Raw genomic sequence first — 27,500 nt, forward strand, 5'->3', positions numbered from 1 at the left:
GTATACTTTTCCATTGAATGGCAAAACGAAGATTAAACGAAGCTTTTGAACTGGATTTTTAACCGAAAGAGTTTTAGTGAAAGTGTTTATCGTTAGTTCATACAGTTTATATTTATTTTGTCTTTTTTGGGGGGTGGGGTCAATATAGAGTTTTGCAAAGAAAAACTTCTTGAAATTCTAATTCGTCAAAAATTCTTAAAACAGCACACTATCTACCTTAAAGATGGTTGTCACTTAAAATGTAATTGAATGCTTTGAATGTTCACATGTACTCTCTCTCTCTCTCTCTCTCTCTCTCTCTCTCTCTCTCTCTCTCTCTCTCTCTCTCTCTCTCTCTCTCTCTCTCTCTCTCTCTCGCTCAAAATCATTTAGTTATTCTTTAATTTGCCAACCTTTAAACTTTTCATTTACTGATTATGAATCACATATAAACATGAATTTATAAATAACCTAAGTAATTTCCTTAGATTTGGGATTGAGAAATGTATAATGGTTATGATATATAGATCTACAGTTAACTTTTGATAAGTGTCTTGCATAGTGAGTATGCCAATGCCTGATATGAAGTATTCAGCATTATTAAAGCAGTAAACTGATAAAACACAGTATTAAATTGATCATTCGTTTCATAATAATTTAAAAAAGTTTTCTGCTCTTAAGTAGGTTCTGAACATTTATTCCCTTGTACCTTTTCGTGTTTTAAGTTATGAATCAACTTTTATAATACAAATCATTTTTCTAAGAGATTCTTCATTTTAACAGTTCGTTTTTTTCAGTTTGTAACTTTCTCACATTTCAATTTAGGTAAATCACATTAAATTCTCTTACGGGCTGCTAACACAAGAGCCCGTGTCTTGCTTAAGATAAGGCAATCTTAACACACACACACACACACACACACACACACAAACGCATACACACACACACATTGGTAACTCTGCTAAGCTTCATTTGCATTTTGTTCTTCTTAACTTCGTTCATCTATTGTATAAAAATATAAGATTAGAAATATGAACAGACTGAACTCCCTAGCCAACTTTATGAAAAACTTCTTCTCTCTTATAAGAAAAAACATTTGAGAGAGGAATCGTGAAAAGGAAATATGGAGAATTTCCTGTCAGAAGAAACTAAAGTTTCACTTTTGTTACGAGTAAGACAGAAAATGAATCTGAAGTTTTGTTTTTCAGACAAAGAATTTCAATAAAACTGGATTCTTTTCTTGCACTCAGGTCATTGTATTTATCCCAATTTCCAAAGAGAAGGAAATATTGAACATTTCTTTTTCTTGATGACGAGATCCATCTTTTACTAAGATATGATTTTATACTTTCCTCTTATGTTGCCTATGGGATTTAATGCTCATTATGTGTGTGTGTGTGGGAGAGAGAGACTGTATGTGTATAATGTAGTTTATACGTGTTACACAACTACCAAACTAGGCTTTATCACGTATATGAAACTTGAAGGTACAGAATGTAATAAGAGTTATTATGAATATTTTGCTACTCATAGTAAATAAACTATTCAGTTAGATATAATTCTCAGTAGGCAATCCTTGTTCTGCGAGTAATCAAACGGCCTGATCTCCAAAAAAAAAAAAAAAAAAAAAACGTCAGCCTCTCAATATCACGGTGACGCAAGAAAAGAGAAAAAGAGATGTAATATTCTAAAATAGAATGAGTTATTCATCTACATATCTGTTAATCCATATAGACAAAAGTCTCTAAGATCATGGTCCAGCACACTTTTTCCCAGAGGCTTATGCAAGAAACAAATGATAACATATTCTAAAATCTTTAGTATGAAAAAGTATTCAAAGAAAAATATTCATATTTATTTTTCTTATTTTTTTAAATGTGCATTTTACAGTAAAGCCTGATACCGTAAGATTATATGGGGTAGAGGGACTTAAATTCTATTGAAGCTGGTTATTTTTTAATGAATATTTCTCCTTATTTCGGTATACTGAACAACTGCTATAGCTGGAGCACTTATTTATCTCAGTAAGTTATTTTCTTCCTACCATTCATCAAGTGAGGCCATTTGTAACAGAGCACATTCATCACCAACCGTAGCTTCTTGCGCATTGTTCTTGCCTTACCACGAGAGTGTTCTTAATATGCATTCTTGTTTGCTTTTAGCGGTGCCTTCCTTCATTTGGCGGGTTGATGTTTGCTGCCAAATTAGTTGGTGCAGTATTAAAGGCGCTTTAATCTTCTTCCTCCTCATCAAGGCTGATCATACAAACTTCCTGACCACAATCAAGAGATTTCTGTAATGGTTTGGAGATTGTAAGACAGGCATCACATGCTCCAATGCCCTTACAAAAGCGAAACTGCAAATTAGGGAATAGACGATTACCTTCAGCATACCTATTCAGAAGTTTTGCCAAAAGACCTTCAAAAACATTACACAATAGGGGAGTTATGGAAATTGGTCGGTAATCAGCTGGACTTAAGCTAACACAATCACATTTATATAAAGGAGTAACATTACTTGTTCTTAACAAATATTAAAAAGAACCTAATCTTGCTAACTTTCGGGAAATAACAGACAATTTGGGAGCTAAGAAATCAGCTATATATATATATAAAAAAAACAAACGAAAACATCATTTGGGTTTACACATCCATAAGCATTAGGGTTCAGCAAGATTTTCTTCAATTTTACGGTACCGAAAAGCTAAACTAGTTAGTTTACCATCAGTCAAATAGGTTATGTTCTCCTTTGGACAATAAGTGACAGAACCATCTGGTTAAAACAAAGAAGAACTGTTCAGTCTTCACTAAAGGGTGCATATTTAAGGGTACCTTACGTACATGCCATGTCTTCAACGTGGCTGGCAATTGCCTCTACCTGATCCTGTCTCTAGCTTTCTGTATAAATTTCCAAGCTGTTACATTCTTATTCATATCCTTAATAAGCTGTCCAGAAACCATTCCCTTTCCCATCCTCTAGCTCTTCTCCTCTCCATCTTTCCCGTAAGGCTCAAAAGTTTGATCTATTCTCTTCTAATTACATGTCCAAGAAATTCCAAATGCCTCCCCCTTATCCCTTTTAGAAGTGATCTCTCTGATTCCCTCTTCTCAGTACCTCCTGATTTGTTAGTCTCTCAGTCCATGAAATCTTCAACATTCTTCTGTAAAACTATAATTCAGCTGCATTTATTTTATTTTTCAAGTTCTTATTTAATGTCTACGTCTCTGAGCCATAGGTAAGTGTGGAGCATACATAGGCTTTCAGTTCTCTAACTCTTGTCAAAAGGGTAGCCCACCTTTTGTGCTTCAAGGTTGTACCAGAAAAAGTTTACTTTGTGGTCCTTTTCCATTGTAACATGCACTCTCTGAGCAACAGCTCTTGGCTAAACATAGTTGTTCCAAGTTAAATAAAAAAAATAATCTGATGTAACCCAGCTAACAACGGATTCATACTCACCAGTCAACATATCAAAATGAGCTCTATCTTTCAAGTGCCCAAAACGCACATAGCAAACAGTGAAATATCATCCTTTAAAAACTATTTGCCAATCGATTGCGATCAAATACATGAAAAATTAATGTTTTTAGGAAACTGATGACATAAAACAAAAATACTTCTTCAAAGCAATTTCTAACTTTTTTAATATAAAGTCAGAAGGGCTGTTACACGAAATGTTTATATTACTCATAGTACCTGTTGTTTAAAATCCTAACACTTGATTGTATAACTGAATTGAGGTTTTTCCTTCATATATGATTTCATAAAATACTACTTCATATGATATCTTACCGCAAATAATTTTATTGGCAGATGAGTATTGATACTGGTCAAAGGTTATTGGAGTCACACAGAGAGGATGTGCAGATAATTTATAGGGTTATTTCCATACCAGAGAAAATTCGAAGGGTTAAAACTTCTATAACTTCTATGGATAGATGATCCAATGAACTTTAAATTTCTTTTTGATTATTAATCAACTGACTTCCAGTGTTACAATAATAATAATAATAATAATAATAATAATAATAATAATAATAATAATAATAATGGTAATATTAATCCTCTCCCCTATGTAATAAAGAGCAAGTGTATGGGTATATATCATTATCATCATCAGCTGTTACTAGTCCACTGCAGAACAAAGGCATCAGACATGTCCTCCCTCTTACGTCTGTTTATGGCCTTTCTATGCCAGTCCACACCTGCAACCTTTCTTAGTTCATTTGGCTATATATATATATATATATATATATATATATATATATATATATATATATATATATATATATATATATATATATATATATATATATATATATAAATGTATATATATACATATATATGTCTATATATATATATATATATATATATATATATATATATATATATATATATGTATATATTATATATTTATATATATATACATATATATATATATATATATATATATATATATATATATATATATATATATATATATATACATATATATATATATATATATATATATATATATATATATATATATTTGTATATAGATGTAAATATATATATATGTATATATATATATATATATATATATATATATATATTTATATATATATATATATATATATATATATATGTATATATATATATATATATATATATATATATATATATATATATATATATATGTACATATACTGTATATATATACAGTATACATATATATATGTGTGTGTATTAATATCATTATTATTATTATTATTATTATTATTATTACTATTATTATTATTATCATTATCATTATTATTAGCAGTAGTAGTAGTATTATATCTGAGAACTGATACTTGAAAGGCCGGGCCTAATGGAAAAGGAAACAGGAAGCCCAATCAGTAAGAGAGAAAACGTAGAGAATAAAAACAATAAATTCAAAAATATTTTGATAGGAAGAACAGCTACAAAAACTGCTGTTTTTTTCAACCGCCATCAATCATTCCAAAGAGATAACTAAAACAAATTCAGTAGCGCTACGCCACTATCTGCTGAACTTTTAGGACGTTTTGCTCGCGCAACAAAAATTAACATTTACCTCTATCATTTCCATTTTTCCTTTATCCAGCTTTTTTATTGAATATAGTAGAAATTTCGTGCATCCACCGTCATTCAAAAACCTACAATTGATATAAAATATCTACTGATATTAGATTTCCACGAGCATTTCACCTCTTTATTTATTTATTTATTTATTTTTTTGTAAGTGAAGGAGTTGTCAGTAGGAAAAGCAGACAGGCAGTCAAAATTTCGACCACATTTAAAAACTGTCGTCTTATTTGAATAATTTCTGCCAAGTCGCAGTACACACAATAAGAACGCCTCCCCCCCCCCCCCTAAGATAAAGAAGAAAAAACGAAACGATGAAAATCGGTGAAGGAAATGTCAACTCTCATAAATGGAAGATGTTGATGATTCAGAACAAATTTCATCTGTATATTGCTTCCGGTGTGATGTTAGACAAATTTAGTTTCATTGGACGAACGCAAACACTAATTGTCCAATGGGATATTGAGTTTTTTATGTTACTTTATCGCTTAAATTCCTTTGAATATTTTTGCCTTTGTAATGCTTTCCATGTAACGTTTCACGATACCTGTTGCTGGATTTTATAAAACAGTTTTAATATAAAAAAACAAACACATCAAAAGCAATATGAATAATTGGTGTGTTCGTTTTCATTTATTCAACATGATACCTCTATTACCATATGGCAGATGAAATATTGGAGTCATTTGCATATTGTATGATATGGCAGCAGTAGTTTTTATCCTTTGATATTTTGGTCCCGTCACATTTTTATTCTGTTATATGATGGCGTATAAATGTTTCCCTCGAAATCTTTATTGTTGTTATCACGATGACGTAAACATGCATAAATAAAATCATAATGTTACCAACATATTCTTGATTTGCGTTTCTGAATATATTCTGTAAACTGGTTCTTTGTTTATGGAGGTCTTGTAAGCGAAATGTCGACTAATTCAGGTCTGTCAATAAGGTTTTGTAATGAAAAAAGAAACTAAATTCTTGATACAAGTCAGATATGTCAAAGACTTCATTCTAAACATAATTGACGACATTTTGTCGACAGCAAAAATATTTTGTTTTATTCATTTAAGGGCTCTTATTCAGGTAGGCTTCTCATAAATTTTTTTTTTTGCCAGGTTGAATTATATAGTTTTTAAAGTAATTGATCCTTCTGTAGTGAATAAATATCAACACTTTCAACCATACTTTGCCTGCCGTGTCTGTGTTGGTCTGTCTGTCGCACCGAAATATAGTGCTATAGATATTATTATGATGGAAGCTTCTCATGTTTTTCTTAAATGCAGAATTTTTAATGTGTTTTACTATTACCCTTTTGTCTTCTGGCCTTAGACAGTTAAGGTTCTCTATCTGGCCTTACCTCTTAACTTTATCGATGTATAAATCCTTTTTTTGGGCTCAAGCCATGGCGTCCTGATGGAAGGTTCCTGTTTGGTAGCTTCCTTGGGTATAAGACTACTAAGATATTCCCAGAGAATTTAACCACAGGTTATCACAGAATTCTAACTTCTGGAGCGAGTATCTCAAAGGTTTCCCTTTAAGACATCGTAATACAACAGGGGACACGCATGTCTGGTCGTGCCACATAGCTATCTCCACCCCGAACAGGGTTAACGCTTCGGTGTGTAAGGGCTGAGAATAGCTGGGAGCCGTTCCACAGCTAATCTCACTCGTGGCTACTACTGATACTCGAGACGTAAACAAACGGACGCCATTGCTCTAATGACGTCACGAGCGTCTTTATCCTTTTGTTAGTAGCTGCCCTACTGAGACGGATTTTCCCTTGTGTGAACTTTATCGTTTTGCATCTTCGCTATGTCGTTACCTTCAGCCTCGCCTTCTTCTGGAAAGTTGAGTACAAGGTTCCAGTATTGTTTAATTAAGCTCTGGCCGTAAAGTAAATATTATTTCGCGAAATAATTGATGTTTTGTGGCGGAGCTGTGCCTCTACCGGACCCGCCATTTTATGGCGTCGTTGTTGTTTTGCATGTCTTATTTAGTTAGCCACAACAACGCTTCCGGCATTATATACTAATCGAATACATTAGTTTATTTAGTCTTCATAGCTAGGAACTTTTATATCGTGTTAGACGCTTTTTATCGGTCATCGATTGACCTCATACCAGTCGGCTACTATAGCCCCCAGGCCAGGAGCCTATATACAAGTGTTCATGCATGATTTATCAGTGATCCTAGACTAAGTTATGAAGATAGTGGCATTATTATTTTACAATACTTTTGACTAGTGATGCAAATGTTTTCGCCTTCAGGGACCATATAGGGGATAGGCTAGTCAGTGATTCTTTCTAGCCTAACCTAACCTTAGGACCCCTATATGCTTCCTTCATCCCCTGCCTTGGCACTCCCTCTATTTAGCCTTGATCCCTTTTCTGAGTAAAGGGATTTATTGTCTAATAGAGTATTATATCGCCTCTCAGTCCTCCCTAAAGGAATGATCCCCCTTTAGGATTGCGTCTGAGAGTGAGGTTAGGCTAGCCTACCTCTATGGCTAGGATAGTCTACGACTTTCCTGCGATAGCGATATGTCTTCTTCCTTGCCTAGTTCAGGACTTTTAGCCCTGATCTAGGCCAGGTTAGGAAGGTTTCTCTGTTCCATGCTGAAACTGTACTCTTGCACCGTTTTTAGCTGATCGGCCTAATCTTAGGTTAGGGAGTGTCCTCCCTTCCCTTTGTGGCCGCTCTGGTACAGAAACCCTTCCTGGGAAGACCCCTTTCTTCTCCCTCCCCACCTATCTCTTGTATAGCCTAGCCTATGCTTAGGTTAGTTTATACTCATCTGTCCCCTGTCCTACAATTCCTCCTTAGGGTGGAAGAGTAGGGCTACCCGAGCTTCCCTGTGCTGTCCGCTCTGGTACATATACCTTCATAGTGTCCTATAAGGTTAGTTACTAGTGTAGCTCTGCATAGGGGAGTCTCCCCCCCCCCTCTTGGGTGTTCCCTAGCCCTCCCTTGGGCTACCTGCTCCCGGTCCCTAGTGACCCCTGCTTGGATGCTAGAGCCTGTCTCTATCATGGGTACACCCCCTCAGGGAGGGGGAGGGATGTCTGGAACCCTGACGGTACTTCCTACATCCCTTCCCCCCTCCCCCTGTCTCTCTCTCTATCCGGGTGCCGGTCTCTTGCCGCCTCTACTGCCGGCAATACCTGCCTCCCTCTTGGTGACTTCCCTACCCTTGCCCCCAGCCCCCCGTGTACCGAGGGACTGCCGGCTGCCGCCGGCTACTACCGGCGGCTCTCCTACTCCTATCTATTCGTCCGCTTGCCGGTCGATCTCCGGAGTGCCGGCATATACTGCCGGCAACCCGATACTACCTGTACCATCCTTACCCGTCACCAATCCGGCATCCTCCGGCTGCCGGAGCCGCCGCTCCCTGCCGGCGTGCCGCCGTTGTGCCGGAGGCCGCCATCCTGGTATCTAACTGACTTTGAAAATTGTCTGTTCTAATGCCAGAATCTATGCTGGAGCGAGCTCCGGCGTGCCGGCGGCTGCCGGATGCCCCGGAGGCGTCAAGAATACTTGCACCCCCTCTCTTTAGCTATCATAAGACTAGATAGCCCTACCTTGCAAATAGATAAGCTGCTTTGCTTCTAAGATCAGTACCTAGTACTGCTCTATTAGTGATCATGCTGTCTCTTTGCATTCTTCTATTTCCAGCATGCTATGTGCATCTTAGCGCGGCTGGTTGCCAGAAGCAATTACCCTTAATGAGGCCTTCTGGCTCTTATCTGGGAACCGAATGAATTCGATCCCAACCTTGTCCTTGGCTTTCCATGGAGTTCCATTATAATGGGAATCCTAGGAAACCATATCCAATGATCTAGGTCATTTGGATTATCCCAGGACCAGCCTATGGTAACCAGCCGGGCGAGATGCATGGAGCGTGTCTCCTTTACTGTTTCATTCTCTATGCATCACACCTTCCTTAAGTTAAAATTAATGATTAATGTTAACTTAATTCAAGAGCCACTCCTATGGCTCCCCCATACTCATTTTCTCTTTCTTCCACAGGAGGAGCAGATGAAGTGCGATTTCGCATACTGTGCCGTGAAACGCTCCCAGTTTTATGGACATACGGCGTGCAGGACTCACGCCCCTTGCTCAGACAAGAAAGGGGATTGGAAGTTCTGGAATCCACTGGAATGTACGGTCTGCCAGGCCTATCTAGTTGAGGCCTTCCATAACCCTCCCTCAGCGGAGGTTAGAGACATTGCTCGTGAGAAACTGCGCAAGTGGGTGCGTGGTTTTCAGAGGAATGCTACTGGACCGTACCTGGCCACCGAAGAACTGAGGTCCCTGTTGTTCCCTAAGGCCTCCCCTGATTCAGTGGTTCCAAAGGAAGCAATCCCCACTGTCCAAATTTCAGTGGAACCTGATGTGGTCATGGCTCAGTCCATGCACGAGTGCCGTTTGGATTCTGAGGATGATGAACGGATCTCCGACGTCTCGGAAGATACGGAGAAGACGCTTATGGCTCAAGGAGCCGAAGAGGACGAAGACAAGGTGGAATACACCGAGTCGGAGATTGGAGCTACTCCCTCGTCCATCCCTCCGCCTACTCCTACACCGACGGAATTGTCCCTTCCGTCTACCTCCTCGACCCCGGATCCTTCCTCTTCCACCCAAGAACTGATCCGACTGATTAGAGCTGTCATGGACGACAGACTGAAGGAGAACCAGGAGTCCATCAGGTCGATGATTGGATCCAAAGACACGAAGAAGATCTCGGTCAAGGATCTCCCAGCTTGCTCTCATGCCAACCCGTGGAGGTATGCAGAGCATATGGTTATTGCAACCGGCAGGATCTTTGTTAGCGACAAGATCGGCACGGTCCCGTTGGAAGACGTGGAGTTCTTCCCAAGCTTCGAGGCCTACCCGGACTGTTACGTCCGGCTTCGTGCTGAACCTGCCTCGAAGGAAGAGACCGAACCTAAAGAAGAGATAGTGTTCGATCTCGCAAAGGCCCAAGCTATGCAAGCCAACGCATTTAAGAGCAGGGGCTTTACCTGCTCTAAGCTTCCTGCCTTGAGCAAGAAGCATCCTACCTATGTCGCACCTGACACTGCGATTCTTCCATTTCTGGAAAAGGCCTTAGCTGCATGCCTTAAAGCGGCGGAAGAAGGGAAACCCTGCCCTGCACTGGAGGAGTGCAGACCCTTCTCCATCGTGACACCCCCTGACACTAGGCAATGGAAAGATGTCCAACATACTTTCGTCGTGGGTAGGCTCGATCCTGACGTCGCCGGACGTCAGTTTAATGAAGACCTCCCCAAGCTCAACGACCACCTCCTTCGCCGGGAACAAGACACGAAGGAGAGGCTTGCAGCTTCGCTTTCTCATCAAGTCCAACTTGAAGTAATGGCCTGTGACACAGCGGTACCCGATCACTACATGGTACTGGCCAAATCCCACTTACTCACGGTAATGAAGGACTTGTACCATTTCATAAAGGCTCGTAGAGCCTGTCGTGAATTCGTGTTTGTCGGTGCCACCGTGAAACACGAACCCCGGAGGCTGATTTCCTCCAACATCTGGGGAAAGCACCTGTTTCCTTCTGACCTTGTCAAGGAAATAACTGACAGAGCCGCCACGGAGAATAGGAACCTTCTCCACAAGTGGGGCATGTCCAGAAAAAGGAAAACCTCTCAGGACGATGGACCTCAGCCTAAGAGGAAACCTCAGAAGCCGAAACCCCAGCAACGTCAACAACGACGTCAGTTTCCGGGACCCGCTACCTCCCAAGTGGTTGCCCAACCACAACAGACCTTTCAGTTGGTCCCCCAACCGGTGTTGTCACAGTCACCGGTCTTCACCCCTGCCTTTGAGCAGTCATCCACTACCTTTCATGCCAGAGGTAGAGGCTTGTCCAGGGGTGCAAGCAGAGACGCCTCTCGTCGTCCCTCCAGAGGTAGAGGAGGAAAGGGAGCTAGCGGCCGAGGCAACAAGTCCTCGGGACACCAGAAGCAATGAAGTGCTTCCGGTGGGAGGAAGACTCCGCCAATTCCAGGATCGTTGGACCTTCGATCCTTGGGCACACAGCATCATCAAGAACGGTCTAGGCTGGAGTTGGGTGCAACCACCCCCAATCTTCCAGCGGTTCTTTCAACCATCAACCCCCATTCTGGAAGAATATGTTCTAGACCTCTTGAACAAGAAGGTGATAAGGAAGGTAAAGTCCACCAGGTTCCAAGGGAGACTGTTTTGCGTTCCCAAGAAGGACTCAGACAAACTCAGAGTCATTCTGGACTTATCCCCCCTCAACAAGTTCATAGAGAACAACAAATTCAAGATGCTGACGCTTCAACAAATAAGGACCCTTCTGCCTCAGGGTTCCTACACGGTCTCTATAGACCTGGCGGATGCCTATTGGCACATTCCAATGAACCATCACGCTTCCTCCTACCTAGGATTTCGACTCCAAAGGAAAAGCTACGCCTTCAGGGCCATGCCATTCGGCCTCAATGTGGCCCCTCGGATCTTCACAAAGCTGGCGGATGCCATAGTACAACAGCTCCGCCTAAGAGACGTCCAGGTGATGGCCTACCTCGACGACTGGCTAGTCTGGGCTCCCTCGCCCGAAGAGTGTGCAAAGTCTTGCGACGAAGTTACCCAGTACCTAGAACACCTGGGATTCAAGATCAACGAGAAGAAATCTCGCCTCTCTCCGGCTCAGAAGTTTCAGTGGTTGGGAATCCACTGGAATCTTCAGTCACACCGCCTTTCCATCCCCCAGAAGAAAAGGAAGGAAATAGCAGGGTCTGTCAAGCGACTACTGAAATCCAAACGCATTTCAAGACGACAGCAGGAACGAGTTCTAGGCTCTCTACAATTCGCCTCAGTGACAAACCCAGTGCTTCGTGCACAGCTAAAGGATGCCGCGGGAGTCTGGAGACGATCGGCATCCATCGCTCGAAGAGACCTCAAGAGACGGCTTCCAAACAGACTTCGACGCCTCCTAAAGCCGTGGTCGGAAGCAATGGCCCTGAAAAGGTCCATTCCTCTCCAACACCCTCCTCCATCACTCAACATCCACACGGATGCCTCACTGGAGGGCTGGGGAGGTCACTCCCACCTGAAACAAGCTCAAGGGACCTGGTCTCCACTATTCAAGACGTTCCACATAAACATCTTGGAGGCCATGGCGGTCCTTCTTACTCTGAAGAAGTTATCCCCGCCACCCTCGATCCACATCCGTCTAACCCTAGACAACTCGGTGGTAGTTCGTTGTCTCAATCGCCAGGGCTCAAGATCGCCCCAGATAAATCAGGTGCTTCTCCCAATCTTCCGTCTGGCGGAGAAGAAGAAGTGGCACCTGTCTGCAGTTCACCTACAAGGATTCCGCAACGTGACAGCGGATGCTCTATCTCGGACAAACCCGATAGAGTCGGAATGGTCTCTAGACGCAAGATCATTCTCCTTCATCTCCAATCAAGTCCCAGAACTTCAGATAGATCTCTTTGCAACGAGCGACAACAATCAACTTCCTCTGTACGTAGCCCCGTACGAGGACCCCAAAGCAGAAGCGGTGGACGCCATGTCACTGGACTGGAACAGATGGTCGAAGATATACCTGTTCCCTCCCACCAACCTTCTGTTGAAAGTCCTCTCCAAACTGAGAACCTTCAAAGGAACAGCGGCCCTAGTGGCTCCCAAGTGGCCCCGGAGCAACTGGTACCCCCTGGTCCTGGAGCTGCAGCCCAAGCTGATCCCTCTCCCGGGCCTAGTTCTCTCTCAACAAGTACAGAAGTCGACTGTCTTCGCTTCATCATCGAAAATCAAGGACCTTCATCTCATGATTTTCTCTCCCTTGCCGCAAAGAAGAGGTTTGGGATCTCGAAGAAAAGTCTGGACTTCCTAGAGGAATACAAGACCGAATCCACGAGACGGCAATACGAATCATCCTGGAGGAAATGGGTCTCCTTTGTTAAAGCAAAAAATCCTAAAGAAATCACCATTGATTTCTGTATGTCCTTCTTCATTCACCTTCATGGACAAGGATTAGCAGCCAATACGATCTCAACTTGCAAATCGGCTTTGACTAGACCAATTCTATATGCTTTCCAAATTGATCTGTCCAACGACATCTTTAACAAACTGCCGAAAGCATGTGCTCGCCTACGCCCAGCACCCCCTCCGAAACCGATCTCCTGGTCACTAGACAAGGTGCTCCATTTCGCCTCCAACTTGGACAATGATTCATGCCCCCTCAAGGATCTGACTCAGAAAGTTATATTTTTATTTGCTCTCGCCTCGGGAGCTCGAGTCAGCGAAATAGTGGCATTATCAAGAGAAGAGGGACACATCCTGTTTGCTGATTCAGGAGAAGTGACCCTCTCCCCCGATCCGACGTTTCTCGCCAAAAATGAATTACCCACCAAAAGATGGGGCCCTTGGAGAATATGCCCCCTGAAGGAGGATGTCTCTCTATGTCCAGTAGAGAGTCTCAAGGTCTATCTTCGCAGAACTTCAAACTTTGGTGGAGGCCAACTCTTCAAAGGAGAAACATCGGGCAGCGACCTGTCACTGAAACAATTAAGAGCGAAAATCACCTACTTCATTCGCAGAGCGGATCCGAACAGTACACCCGCTGGTCATGATCCTAGAAAAGTGGCATCTTCTCTGAACTTCTTTCAGAGCATGGACTTCGAGAGCCTTAAGAACTTTACGGGCTGGAAGTCCTCGCGAGTTTTCTTTAAACATTATGCGAAACAAGTGCACGAAATCAAACATTTTGTGGTAGCCGCAGGTAGTGTTATGAAACCTGCACCTGACTCTGCGTAGAACAGTGAGTTACTTGGGACTCTAACTCTTCGGGTGCCTATGTTGACCCTCGAGTGATTCATAGTGATGTCTAAAAACACTTAGTGCTTTTATAACTGTTCTTATCCCAGGTGGAATGTCATAGTGTTACACAAGTGCCGCATGCCTTGAGCATGATGTGTTATTTAAAGACTTGCGTTCCTCGAGAACGAGTACCTACTAATCCTGAAATTCCCTTTCAGATTCAAGAGCAAGCCTTTATTTCTATGTACATTATTATTACTGTAAATGAACTTTACCTTTTGCTGTAAAATTATTTATTTTCTGCATTGTGAAATAAAATTTCTATTTTATTACTTGTGCGTCTCTTTCAGCTCCTACTTACTATGAAATACATACTGTCATAGTTTTATTTATTCCTCCTTTCTTATGGTCATGAAGAATTTAAGATGTTTATTCTTAAATTATATTCACCTTGTCTCAGTAAGGTTCCTACTCGAATACTTACTTCTGATAATCAGGAGATGAACCCTACACACAGTGCCCAACCACCACTGACCTACTCAGAATGTTCCTATACAAATATCAAACATTCTGCTTCATCTCTAAGCTCTTAAAAAGCTCTTCTGTCAAGATGAATAGCCCTTCAATACCACTTTGACGTCGGCATAGCCCATGGGAACTTCCTACCAATGGGGGGCAGGATACTTCGTTCCTATGGTTCTTACCTAAGATTACTTTGCTATTTTGTCAATGCCTAGGCACTTAACTCTGGGGGAAAATCTACCACGATACATTGATTCTCTGGTACTCTTCCATCAGGACGCCATGGCTTGAGCCCAAAAAACGGATTTTGAGCGAAGCGAAAAATCTATTTTTGGGTGAGATAGCCATGGCGTCCTGATGGACCCTCCCTACTACTTCGTCAGTTTGTTCCCACCCTACACAATTGTATCATGGTGATGGGCAGCAACTGGCGCCAGGATAAAGACGCTCGTGACGTCATTAGAGCAATGGCGTCCGTTTGTTTACGTCTCGAGTATCAGTAGTAGCCACGAGTGAGATTAGCTGTGGAACGGCTCCCAGCTATTCTCAGCCCTTACACACCGAAGCGTTAACCCTGTTCGGGGTGGAGATAGCTATGTGGCACGACCAGACATGCGTGTCCCCTGTTGTATTACGATGTCTTAAAGGGAAACCTTTGAGATACTCGCTCCAGAAGTTAGAATTCTGTGATAACCTGTGGTTAAATTCTCTGGGAATATCTTAGTAGTCTTATACCCAAGGAAGCTACCAAACAGGAACCTTCCATCAGGACGCCATGGCTATCTCACCCAAAAATAGATTTTTCGCTTCGCTCAAAATCCGTTTTTTCATGAATTGTGTATTGAATACATAAAATCTAACAATATTTTTTTTTTCAATATACTTAACAAAACGGCATAATACAGAACTTCTTGAAAAGTATCATTGAGATATTCATATTGCTTTCGAGTTTAAAACTTGTGTATTCTGATTCAAAAAAGAAAAAAAAAATACTTACCTGCTCTTGTAAACTGTCCAAGACTATATACACTATGATGAGAAAATAGTAGAATTGAGAGTATGGCTTCGTATGGTCTATAGATTATGTAATAAGATCAAATAGGTATAATATTCTTTACCTCGAATCAAGGATGGTTTTCATATACGTCAATGTTTATCGTATCAGAAATATTGAGTTTTTTTTTTCTAATGCAGAATTTATTATTTTTCCTTGTAGCCAGAAGAAGGTGATGTTCCAAATATTTGCTCAAAAGACTTTATAATTATAAGACTTTATTCCATCTTAAACTGACAAATATGACACTGGACGTGTTGTTCAAGGAGAAAATTATGCTCAAATGTTGCATGAAATGACTGAATATGGCAACAGCAATTTTAAACTACATAAAAACCTAAAACCTCTTAGTGGAAAATTCGTAAAATATTACCCCCAACCTAATCTTTAGTCACCGAGTAAGGTAGATATATTTTTACATTAATTGGGAAACATAATCTTTAAAAATTATATTTATGAAAAAAAACTCCCATTGTAGAGCTATATAGCGATTGTTCATAATACTAATTCTTAGATTTACTTTTCACTGAACTTGGATTGTCGACAACATAACAATTTTTATGGTCTGCCGACACAAGAGCCCGTGTTCCACATTAGGTGGGGCAATCGTAACAGAACAGAATATTTGAAATATCGAAAATCGAACAATGTAGATTATTATTGTAGAGCAATGATGAGAAAAGAATATAGGTACTAATCTTTTGCGAGAAACTTCAAATTTCACAGACCACCAACCAGGATTATATTTTAGAAAGTAACTCGATTTAGCATTACGTGATATTCTTTCTGTCCATCAGATGAAATTGGTGATAGATGATGATAAATAATTTATCAGCCTGCTTAATTGGAATTGCAAATGCATTTTATTTAGTATTCAATGAAAGTTATTTTTGCAAAGATAAACTTTAAAGTTTTCAGACACAAACGAATTTGATCTAATAAAGTTCTCTTCATGGTATCTTTAGGATTAAATTTGAAAGATAAGCTTCAATTTTGACTCTAAAAAAGTATTTAGCTTCATTAACCGAAAAAAGAAATAATTTTGGATCCATTACAATATGAAAATAACTTTACGATTATCCTTTTATGCTTTATTTATCTCTTTCATTCTATATCTCTTTCTTTCGATTCTGCTCCAGCCGTGAAATTAGGAAATTTTGGTTGGAAAAGTCTTTCTTTTTCGTATTTTTCCTAATTTTTATCCGGAGCTTTTTCAGATCCTATAGCGTTATAATTTTCGGTGTATAGTAAATGCACCAGGAATCGATTTTTCTCTGAATAGTTCAATTTCTATTTTACTAAAAAAAAATGTCACTTTGGATCCATTTCATTAATAAAATTCCGAAAGTATACTTTGAAAAAAATTATTCGTTTTTTTTTCATTTACTAAAGTTAAAAAAAAAAATAAAATAAAATGTTTAGCATGAACTTTTCCGTTAACTCTTTCCAAAAAGTATCGTATCTCATTTGTTAATAACTGGTATAACACAAAAAAGGAAAAAGGCTTAGAAGGTCCCAGCGGATTTTTGATGGGATGTTACCTCAAGAAACAAAAATGAAGAGTAACTGTTTATCGTTTCGTTGTTTGAGCCATAGTTACCATTTAAAAAATGAACATGTTGCCTTCCGTATTAATTAGTCCTTTTCCTGCTGCAATTTAAAATTACAGTGTTAAATACATCCCTACCAAATGCAGTGGGATGTTGTTCAATGCATTATAATGAATATTGTACTTGGTGTTTATACATGTATAAAACGGATTTTGAGCGAAGCGAAAAATCTATTTTTGGGTGAGGTAGCCATGTCGTCCTGATGGAAGTTCCTAAATGGTAGCTTTCTAGGGTATATTTGACTACAGTGATATTCCCAGAGAATTTTACCTTAAGGTATCCACAATTCTAACTCCTGGAGCGAATATCCCTAAATAATCTCACAGGGATATCGCATAATATCAGAGGAAGTATTCTTGACACATCACATAGCTATCTTCGCCCCGAACAGTATTAACGCTTCGAGGGGGATATAGTGACAAGAATCCAAAACGAGAATGAAAAGAGAGCCGCTCATAAGGCATCTCTCCTATAATGTTTTCCAGTGTGTATCTGATGAAGGCGGTAGCGCCCTCTTTATTCCCTGTAGCAATATATGAGGTGGTACAGATACTCTATTATAGGGAGAGTCAATAAGCCCTTTTACAATAAAAGGAAGGGCGGGTCCATCAGGACGACATGGCTACCTCACCCGAAAATAGATTTTTCGCTTCGCTCAAAATCCGTTTTTTGGGCTCAGGCCATATTGTCCTGATGGAAGTTTACCAGAGCATTACTGTATCTGTGGAGTCTCAATCAGTGCCGTACTCTCAAGAAAGTATTTTCCTGGTCCGTCTAGACCTAGAGACCTATGATGTTACCATCATACATCATTTCATCTAAGCATAAACTATGTTAGTGCTTCCTGCCCCCTACAGGGATGAGTCATACTAGACTCTGGAGAAGTCTCGAGGAGTACATAATAACTTATGGATGACAGAATGACAAGCTTGTATAGTGGTCTCGCCATATACATTATAAATCAAAGTTTGTATAAGAGTCACCAAAGTCAGAATGAATTTGTGACACCTTCCCCAATGTGACTACTCTTAATAACTATTGGATAAAGATCATATCCGCATAAGAACAAATTTGCATCTCTGCCACTCTCCCCTTAGGGTACCACCTCAACCCTTCCTATGGAAGTGTTAAGGAGAGTGGACTTTTGCTTGAATCAGGGAACAATCTTAAAAGACATACCATGATAAAAATATCCATATTTCAATCTTAATGCTTAATATCTAATAAAAATGAGTGTGGGCGAATAAAACGCAGGGTTCACTATGAACTAGTTTATTAAAATTCAATAAACGTGCATATCAGATCTACCTTTATAAGATTTATAAAAAGTGGATGATATCCATTAAAGCACAAAGAAAACAGTCAACAGAAAATATTGTTTCATCTACCATGAAACAGACTTGCCACTTCAATTGAATTAGTAATAATGCTAAAGTCTGTATACTGTTTAATTACACTAGCGTAAGAAACGCTTGGCACAAGTGTCCGTATTATGCTATAGTTCACCAACGTCAATGGAACAGTTCGTAAGGACACTTTCGTGGCCTATCGCTCAGTGTGTAGTACACACAGTGACTACACATCCACCCTCTTAATTAATCGTCCCAAATTAATTACACTGTTCCTCGAAGATTTAAAAGAGAAGGTTAAAGGATTCTACCTGCTGCTACCACAGATTACTTGAGTTGCTCCACTTGCTTCGCATAGTGCATAAAGAACACCTTGGATGACCACCAGCTGGTGTACGAACAAAGATGTTCAAGGTCCACATAAATAAGGAAATTTTATGGAAGAAGCAACTCCTCTAGGATCATGACTAGTGGGTGTACTGTCAGGACCCGATTTGCGGATAACACATGTGAGTTTCGCCCTTAGTTATAGATATCCTTGAGCCTGAGTTTTCTCCTCTGAACAGCTGTCCTCCCATAAAGTCTGATGTTCTATGAAGATACACCTATAGGCACCCCACTGGACATAGAGATACATCTTCCTTCAGAGGGCATATTCTCTAGGGACCCCACCTGATGGTGGGTAGCATGTTCTTGGTAAGAAACGTTGGGTCTGGAAATAGATTCAGTTAACAATAGTATTGTGTCGGCTGCTCACCCTTTCCTCTTCACTAGGGAGAGGAAACCATGAGATGTAGGTTTCTGGTTTTCTGTGATGAAGTGAAGACAATCGACTTCTTTACTCGCTGAGACAGGGATGGATCCGGTAGCGGTACAAATTTTAGGCGTAGTTCCAATGCCAGAGGGAACCACACGCTATTTGGCCACTTGTGGGCCACTATTGCCGCCTTCCCTTTGAAGGATCTCAGTTTGTCAAGGACCTTCAAAAGGAGGTTGTGCGGAGGGAACAGATAAATACCGGACCATCTGTTCCAGTCTAGGGACATAGCGTCCACAGCCTCCGCTAGCGGATCCTCGTATGGGGACACACATCGATCTATTTACTTGGTGTCTTTCGTCGCAATGAGGTCTATCTGCAGCTCCGGGACTTGATTTGAGATGAAGGAGAATGATCCTGCGTCTAGGGACCATTCTGACTCTATTGGTGTAAACCTGGATAGAGCGTCCGCTGTCACATTGCGAAACCTTTGAATGTGAACTGCTGAGAGGTGCCATTTCTTCCTTTCTGCCAAACGAAAAATGGCCAACATCACTTGGTTGATTTGAGGTGACCTCGACCCTTGTCGATCCAGGCATCTCACTATCACCTCGCTGTCTAGAACCAGTCTTATGTGGGTCGAGTGGCGAGGAGATACATTCTTTAAAGTCAGAAGTACTGCCATGGCTTCTAGAAAGTTGATGTGAAATGACTTGGACTCTCTTCTGATGAGAGTGACCTCCCCAGCCTTCCTTTGAAGCGTCTGTGTGGATAGTTACTGACAGGGGAGGAGGTTGAAGAAGTATTGATTTCTTCAGTTGCTTGGCATTGGACCACGGCTTGAGAAGCGTTCGCAGACGAGTCGGTAGAGGTCTTATTAGATCTCTTCGCGCGTTTGATGCGTATTTCCTCCAGACTCCTGTTGCATCCTTTAGCTGTGCTCTTAGCACTGGATCTGTTATTGAAGCAAACTGTAGAGAGCCCGGCACTCTCTCCTGTTCACATCTTGATAACCGTTTGGATTTCAGCGGTCTCTTGACAGATCTTGCTATTTCCTTCCTCTTCTTCCCAGGAATGGAAAGTCGATGTGACACCAAATTCCAATGGATTCCCAGCCACTGAAATTTTTGAGCTGGAGAAAGTCGAAACTTTTTTATATTGATCTTGAATCCCAAATGTTCCAGTAACTGGATCAGTATCTTAGAAGCTTGCATACATTCTGTCCTGGATGCTGCCCACACCAGCCAGTCATCCAAATAGGCTACTACTTGGACCCCCTTTAGGCGTAATTGACCAACGGCTGCGTTCGCGAGCTTCGTGAAAATCCTTGGGGCTATGTTTAGCCCGAAAGGCATGGCTCTGAAGGCGTAAAGATTTCTATGTAACTTGCAGCCTAGGTAGGAGGAGAGGTGGCGATTAATTGGAACCTGCCAATAAGCGTCAGGCAAGTCTATAAAGACAGTATATGCCCTTTTGGGCAGTAGGGTCCATATGTGTTGAAGTGTGAGCATTCTGAACTTATAGTTCATTATGAACTTGTTGAGTGGCGACAAGTCTAGAATGACTCTGAGTTTTTCTGAGTCCTTCTTTGGAACACAAAACAGCCTCCCTTGGAATTTGATGGACTTAACTTTCCGTATCACTCTTTTGTCTAAGAGCTCTCGGACGTATTCTTCCAGAACGGGGGTTGAGTGTTGGAAGAATTGAGAAAATTGAGGTGGATGACTGCTCCAACTCCAACCTAGTCCATTCTTTATTAGCTCTGGGTCCAGGGATCGAAGGTCCTGCGATCCCTAAATAGCTGTAGACTCCCTCCTACTGGAAGCATCTCACTTCTGCAGTTGTGGACCTGAGGCCTTGCTTCCTTGACCGCATCCTCCCCTGGATCCCCTTCCTCTTGAAGGGCGTCTAGAAGAACCTCTGGCTGTTCCTCTAGCCCTCGAACGAAAGGAAGAAGTCTACCTTTCGAAAGCTGGGTTAAAAACTGGCGACTAAGTCGCCACTTGTTGAGGTACCAGTTGGTACGTGGTCGAGGTTGTGCCATTATCTGAGGCACCGCAGCCACAGGAAGTTGTTGCTGTTGTTGCTGTCGGTAAGGTATAGCCGGCTGAGATGATGGCCTAGGCTTTTGTGTCTTCCTCTTGGGTTGGGGACCCTCATCCTGAGAAGACTTCCTCTTAAGATCTAAGCCCCACTTTTTGAGAAGGTTCCTATTCTCTGTGGCGGCCTAGTCTACTACCTCTTTAACGACATCGTTGGGAAAGAGGTCTTTACCCCATATATGAGAGGAGATCAGTTTCCGCAACCGAGGCAAACACGGACTCTCTACAGGCTCTCCTAGCTTTAATAAGGCTATAGAGATCCTTCGTAACTGTGGCCAGATGGGTTTTGGCCACTACGATGAACATATCCTGGATCTTGGGGTCACTTGCCACAAGTCTTTCCTTCGTCTATTGCTCCCTGCGCAAGAGAACCTCCGACAGGTTAGGGAGTTCCTCACCGAACTGACGTTCAGCAATATCAGCTTCCAGCTTCCCAACTGAGAAGGTAAGGTGTACGTCCTTCCAGTCTCCTTGGTCCAAGGGCAAGGTCAGAGATAACGGCTTGCACTCCTCCAAGGAGGGGCATGGTTTTCCTGCCTCCACCGCCTTTAAGGCTGCCTTATATCCCTTTTCCATGAAGGGAAAGGCTCTGGTAGGAGAGGCCACAAAAGAGGGAAGCTTCTTACTCAAGGCTGGCACCTTTGAGTTCGTGAAGCCCCTCTCTTTCATCGAGCTTGATAGTAACGCCTGAGCTTTACTATGGTCAAAAACTATGGCCTCCTTCGGCTCAGTCTCCTCCTTTGAGGCTGGCTCCTTCCTAAGGCGGACATAACAGTCCAGGTAGGAATCTTTATTGGGCCAAAATTCCACCTCTTCCAGGGGAATTGCTCCCAACTTTTCAGATATGACGATCTTCCCGATTGTCATTGGCATGTGTTCGGCATACCTCCAAGGATTGGTATCCGAGCACAAAGGAAGATCCTTCACGTTGAGTCGCTTCTGGGGCCCATGTGATGCTGCAAGTCTACGTATCTCCAGTTTCATTGCAGCCTCTTTCTCATCATTCTTCTTCTGAATTTGTTGGATCATCTCAACAATAGAAGAAAGAACCCTTCCCAGGTCATCTGGGATAGCAGACGATGTAGAGGGAACAGGTTCTGGGTCCGGAACCGATGTAACCGACACCTCATCGATTTCCTCCTCTTCAACTTGAGGAGCCTGGCACAGCTCCTCCTCTTGACCTTCTCCTAGAAGGTCTTTTTCTGTAGAATCCGACACCTCTGACATCATATCGTCCAATTGGATGTCTTGAAGGGCGGCCGAGACTTCATTCTGGGCAGTTGGTATCTCTACCTAAGGCTGAGGAATGACTGCATCGGCTGATGCTTTAGGGAAAAGGTAGGCCCTCATCTTCTCATTTGGAAGGCAGGGGCCTGAGGTGTTTTTCTGAAAACCCCTCACCCAGGATCGCAACTTTTCCCTGGCAGCATCCCTTGACTCCATCGACTTGGGGTCGTCAAAAGCCTCAGTAATCAGGTTAGAACATACTGTACAAACCTGAGTGTCCCAATACCGGAGATCACCTCTGGAGGCTGCGCATGCTGCATACTTCCCATAAGGTTGATGTCCAAAGAATTACTTACTGCGGACATTACAGAACAAACTCCCGCACTTCGGATGGTCCTCCTGTAAAGAGAAGAAAAATCCATTAGTATCAAGTGAAGGCTTTTCACTTATATTGAAACATTTAGCTTATATAGAAATGCTATAAAAGAAAGAAAGAAAGACACATACTTGTATTTCCTGTCCAGTCAATTGCCGTAATCTCCCAAGATATTAAAACTAAGGTTAATTCTATCCTAGAATACCTTATGTAATTTCCTAAACAGAAATTTAATGTGTAGTTTTAATATACGGGATCGAAAGAATACAGAAAGAACTCACTTTCTATATAATGTATGGTCTCAACAAAAGGCTGTACAAGATAACATTAAGTATGATGAAGAACTTTAGTGTTATCACAAACTCTGTACAGCAGTTTCTACTAATGCAGTGTGTACTACACTACGAATATAGCTACTACTGTACATCGCATGCTGTTGTGCCAGCCAGCACGTGCCGGTACGTACCGGCGTACGCTGGCACGTGCCGGCCGGCATCTACCCCTTTATAGATCAAAGATATACTATCTTTAACTAATAGGCGGCAGCCCACTGATTCGCGACTGTGTGCCGGCCGGCAATCATTGCCAGCCGACGGCTGAAAACACTAATACCCGGCTGCCGGCCGCTAATTGTAGCAGCCAGCAGATTCAGGCTGTGATTCCACTGCCGGCCGGCAAAGGTAATAAAACCATGCCTGCCGACAGTAGCCAAGAACCAGAGAACCTCTACCTGGCTGGCTGTCGGCTGTCAAGCCGGCAGCCGGGATAGGGGTGCAACACAATAGTCAGAAAAACAGTATGGATGTAAGGTTATAAGGCGGCATGCCATACGACCTTCCCTCCAGAAAGAGTGAACTTATGGAAGGGGAGAATGTAGCATTCGGGTTCCCAAAGAATCCACAGCCTGCCGTGCTCTACCGGCAGACATGGAAGAGTGACCAAGGGAGAACTGGGGTTCACTCTGCAAAGAACAAAGAGTCTCTGCAAGCCGGCAAAGAGCTGAGCCAGTCCTCCATCCTAACCTATGCTAGGTACGGAAGAAGGACTATGGCCAAAGGAAAATAAAAGAAAGAGAGGTGGGGAAGGGATAAGGGTCCTAAAGACTTCGTTCTAGCAAGAGACAAACTCAGCAGTTAGGGAAACTCATCCTAACCAAGAGTTGTCTATTAGGGAGGAAGACTGGCAATGCTTGCTATCCTCCTCCCAACTAGAACAAAGTTAGGTGAAGTTATTTCGCCGGGCAACTGAGAAACTCATTCTCCAGCCCGAGAAAAAACGACACAGGACAGTCTGCTAGGCCACTAGAGGAAGGAATCATCAGAATCCTTCCGACATAGACTAGGGAAGAAAAGCTTCCTGTGTCCGCCCCTAACCTAGCAGAGGAGACTCATTCTCCATGCTAGGAAGAAGCAGACCACAGATTAAAAACTCTGAAGTTCTGCCCAAACCCAAAAACCAGTCACTCTGGTTATCAGGACAGGGCAGACATATCCTAGAATAGTAATACCTGGATTAATATACAGGTAGAAACTCTAAGATTAAGCCAAGGGATTTCAGAGGGAGAGAGGGATGGAACTTGGTCTCCGGAGGAGAAAAGAACAATCGGGGATGTGCGAAAGTATACTACTGTACCTAGAATACTAGCTAGGTAAGGTGAGAATCGATTACCTAAATCACCAAACCTCTCTCGTATACAATCTTGGAAAAAACATTCAACAATATCTTACATGTATAAAATATTTGCCTATAGCTTCAATAATATAACACTTGGAAAAACTTATACCATGCATGAAAGTACTAGTGCCAGACGTGTACGCTACGAAGCCTCGCGAAGGGCAAGATCGGTACCTCGACCCGTGTCGAAATCACCGAGCTAAAACTGACCGAACAATATAAGCATTCTTAGAGTAGCTAAATAGCTAAATTATTAAAGCGTAACAAACCGGGATCGTCGCTCTAGCTAACTAAATGACCCATAAGAGCGAGCGATAGCATCCAGGATGCCTCCGGTATGCAACAGCTCTTGTTTACGGTAAAATCACTTTTGATTTAATTCAAAATGACAAGAGCTTACATTTATACATAGTAAAGATAATACTCACCTTTCCAGAGGCAGAAGAGGCTGGAGAAATCATCAAAAAGTTGAATTAAATCCAAAATAACGAGAGAACAAAAGGGAAAACACCGAGTAGTAGAGCTACACGAAAAGGAATAAAGAGGGCGCTACTGCCTTCATCAGATACACACTGGAAACGGAATAGGAGAGATGCCTTATGAGCGGCTCTCTTTTCATTTTCGTTTCGGATTCCTGTCACTATATCCCCCTCGAAGCGTTAATACTGTTCGGGGCGAAGATAGCTATGTGACGTGTAAAGAATACGTCCTCTGATATTATGCAATATCCCTGTGAGATTATTTAGGGATATTCGCTCAAGGAGTTAGAATTCTGGATACCTTAAGGTAAAATTCTCTGGGAATATCACTGTAGTCAAATATACCCTAGAAAGCTACCATTTAGGAACTTCCATCAGGAGAACATGGCCTGAGCCCAAAAACATATATATATATATATATATATATATATATATATATATATATATATATATATATATATATATATATACATATACGTATATACATTTGAAAAAAAAATATATATATATATATATATATATATATATATATATGTATATATATATATATATATATATATATATATATACAAATACGTATATACATTTAAATATATATATATATATATATATATATATATATATATATATTTATATATATATATATATATATATATATATATATATATATATATATATATATATATATATATATATAAATATATATATATATATATATATATATATATATATATATATATATATATATATATATATATATATATATATATATATATATATATATATATGTGTGTGTGTGTGTGTGTGTGTGTGTGTGTGTTTGTGTGTGTATGTGTGCGTGCATATGTAAAGGAACCATAAATAAAATGAAATGGAAAATATTAGTCCTAAATAGTTTCTTGATATTTGTAAAACTGACGGATTTTTTTTTTTATCTGCATTGCTTATATTCTCAGGTATTTACGGTTGGGGATCTTATCCCATTAGCCAGGTGTTAAGAAATGCATATACATGAATGCATACTCCCCATATACATGTTTGCAAACATGATTAACATGTATATACACATTTACATAAATACAATTATATCAACAAAACAATAGGATTGCATACATATATATATATATATATATATATATATATATATATATATATATATATATATATATATATATATATATATATATATATATATATATATATATATATATATATATATATATATATATATATATATATATATATATATATATATATATATATATATATATATATATATATATATATATATATAAGAGCAGCAAAGCTTATAATATTATGTACTTTATATTTATATACAATAGTTGTACCAACATGTGATTGATAGCTTAGATCTGATCTTACATCCCCTTCTTAGTCTAACCTGTTTTCTGATATCAATCCCTCTGTCACCTGCCTCACTTTCTCATTCGATATCCTCCCATATACCTTCCCTTATATGCTGAGCCTCTGCAATTCTTAGTCACCTTCATCACCTTTAGGTTTTAACAACTGAAAAGTTATACTTTGGAGACATATACATTTTAGACATACTATATTCCTTTTAGACATAAACCTTTTAGCATCTGTGCTTTTGATAAAATAAACTGCTTACCTCTGGATAATGTCAAACAATAAAGGTGTATTAAAAATTACTGAAAATATTTGCCCTTGTGTCTAGCAAAATTAACTTTTGCTAGGTTTAACTTTAGAACATATTATGTTATAGAAAATTATATCTAATAGAAAAATCTAATGCTTACATGGAAGAAAAATAATAAAACTTAAAGACAGCTGACACAATCGATGGGGTTTGGTAACTTTGTATGTGAATAGAGCGATATGTCAGACAAAGTTTGAATGTGACAGCGAACATAATGATACAGTACATCATTAATGTCTTTGTTAGTTTATACTTTTTGTGTTCAATGTATATTTCAAAATCGCATTAACAGCCTCACTTCAAGCATCTGTGATATAAATCTTCGAGGAGAAAAAAAGAGTGACATATGTCCCCTTCCACTCGTAGGTGACCCCCTTGATCCCTTGCATCTTCAGCAAAAGAGATAAAATTCCCACGGAGCTTTTATCGAAAAAGGAAATGTATGTGTTCTGTTTGTCATCTTATTGAAATTAAATCTTTAAAGATAATATAGATGAACAGTATATTTACTGAGGATATTTTCTTAATATCCTAATGAGATGCTTAACACTGCTTCTTAGCAACCTTATTCTTGTTAATCCTGGACAATCCGTAATATTACCGGTTTCGGTGTGACCTTGGCAGTATCTTGAAAGCGTGGCCAATCGCCGGACATTGCACATCGAAAGACCCCTTAAATGTTCAGCTGCTTCTTGTCCTTGATTTGGATAGCAACGAGTATAGAAATGCATCTTCATAAATATAAATAGATATAAACATAGTTAGAATGAAGTACAAAATTAGGACCGTTGGATATAAACTAT

Source organism: Palaemon carinicauda, chromosome 4 (genome assembly GCF_036898095.1).
Source record: "Palaemon carinicauda isolate YSFRI2023 chromosome 4, ASM3689809v2, whole genome shotgun sequence".
In the NCBI taxonomy this organism is placed as follows: Eukaryota; Metazoa; Arthropoda; class Malacostraca; order Decapoda; family Palaemonidae; genus Palaemon; species Palaemon carinicauda.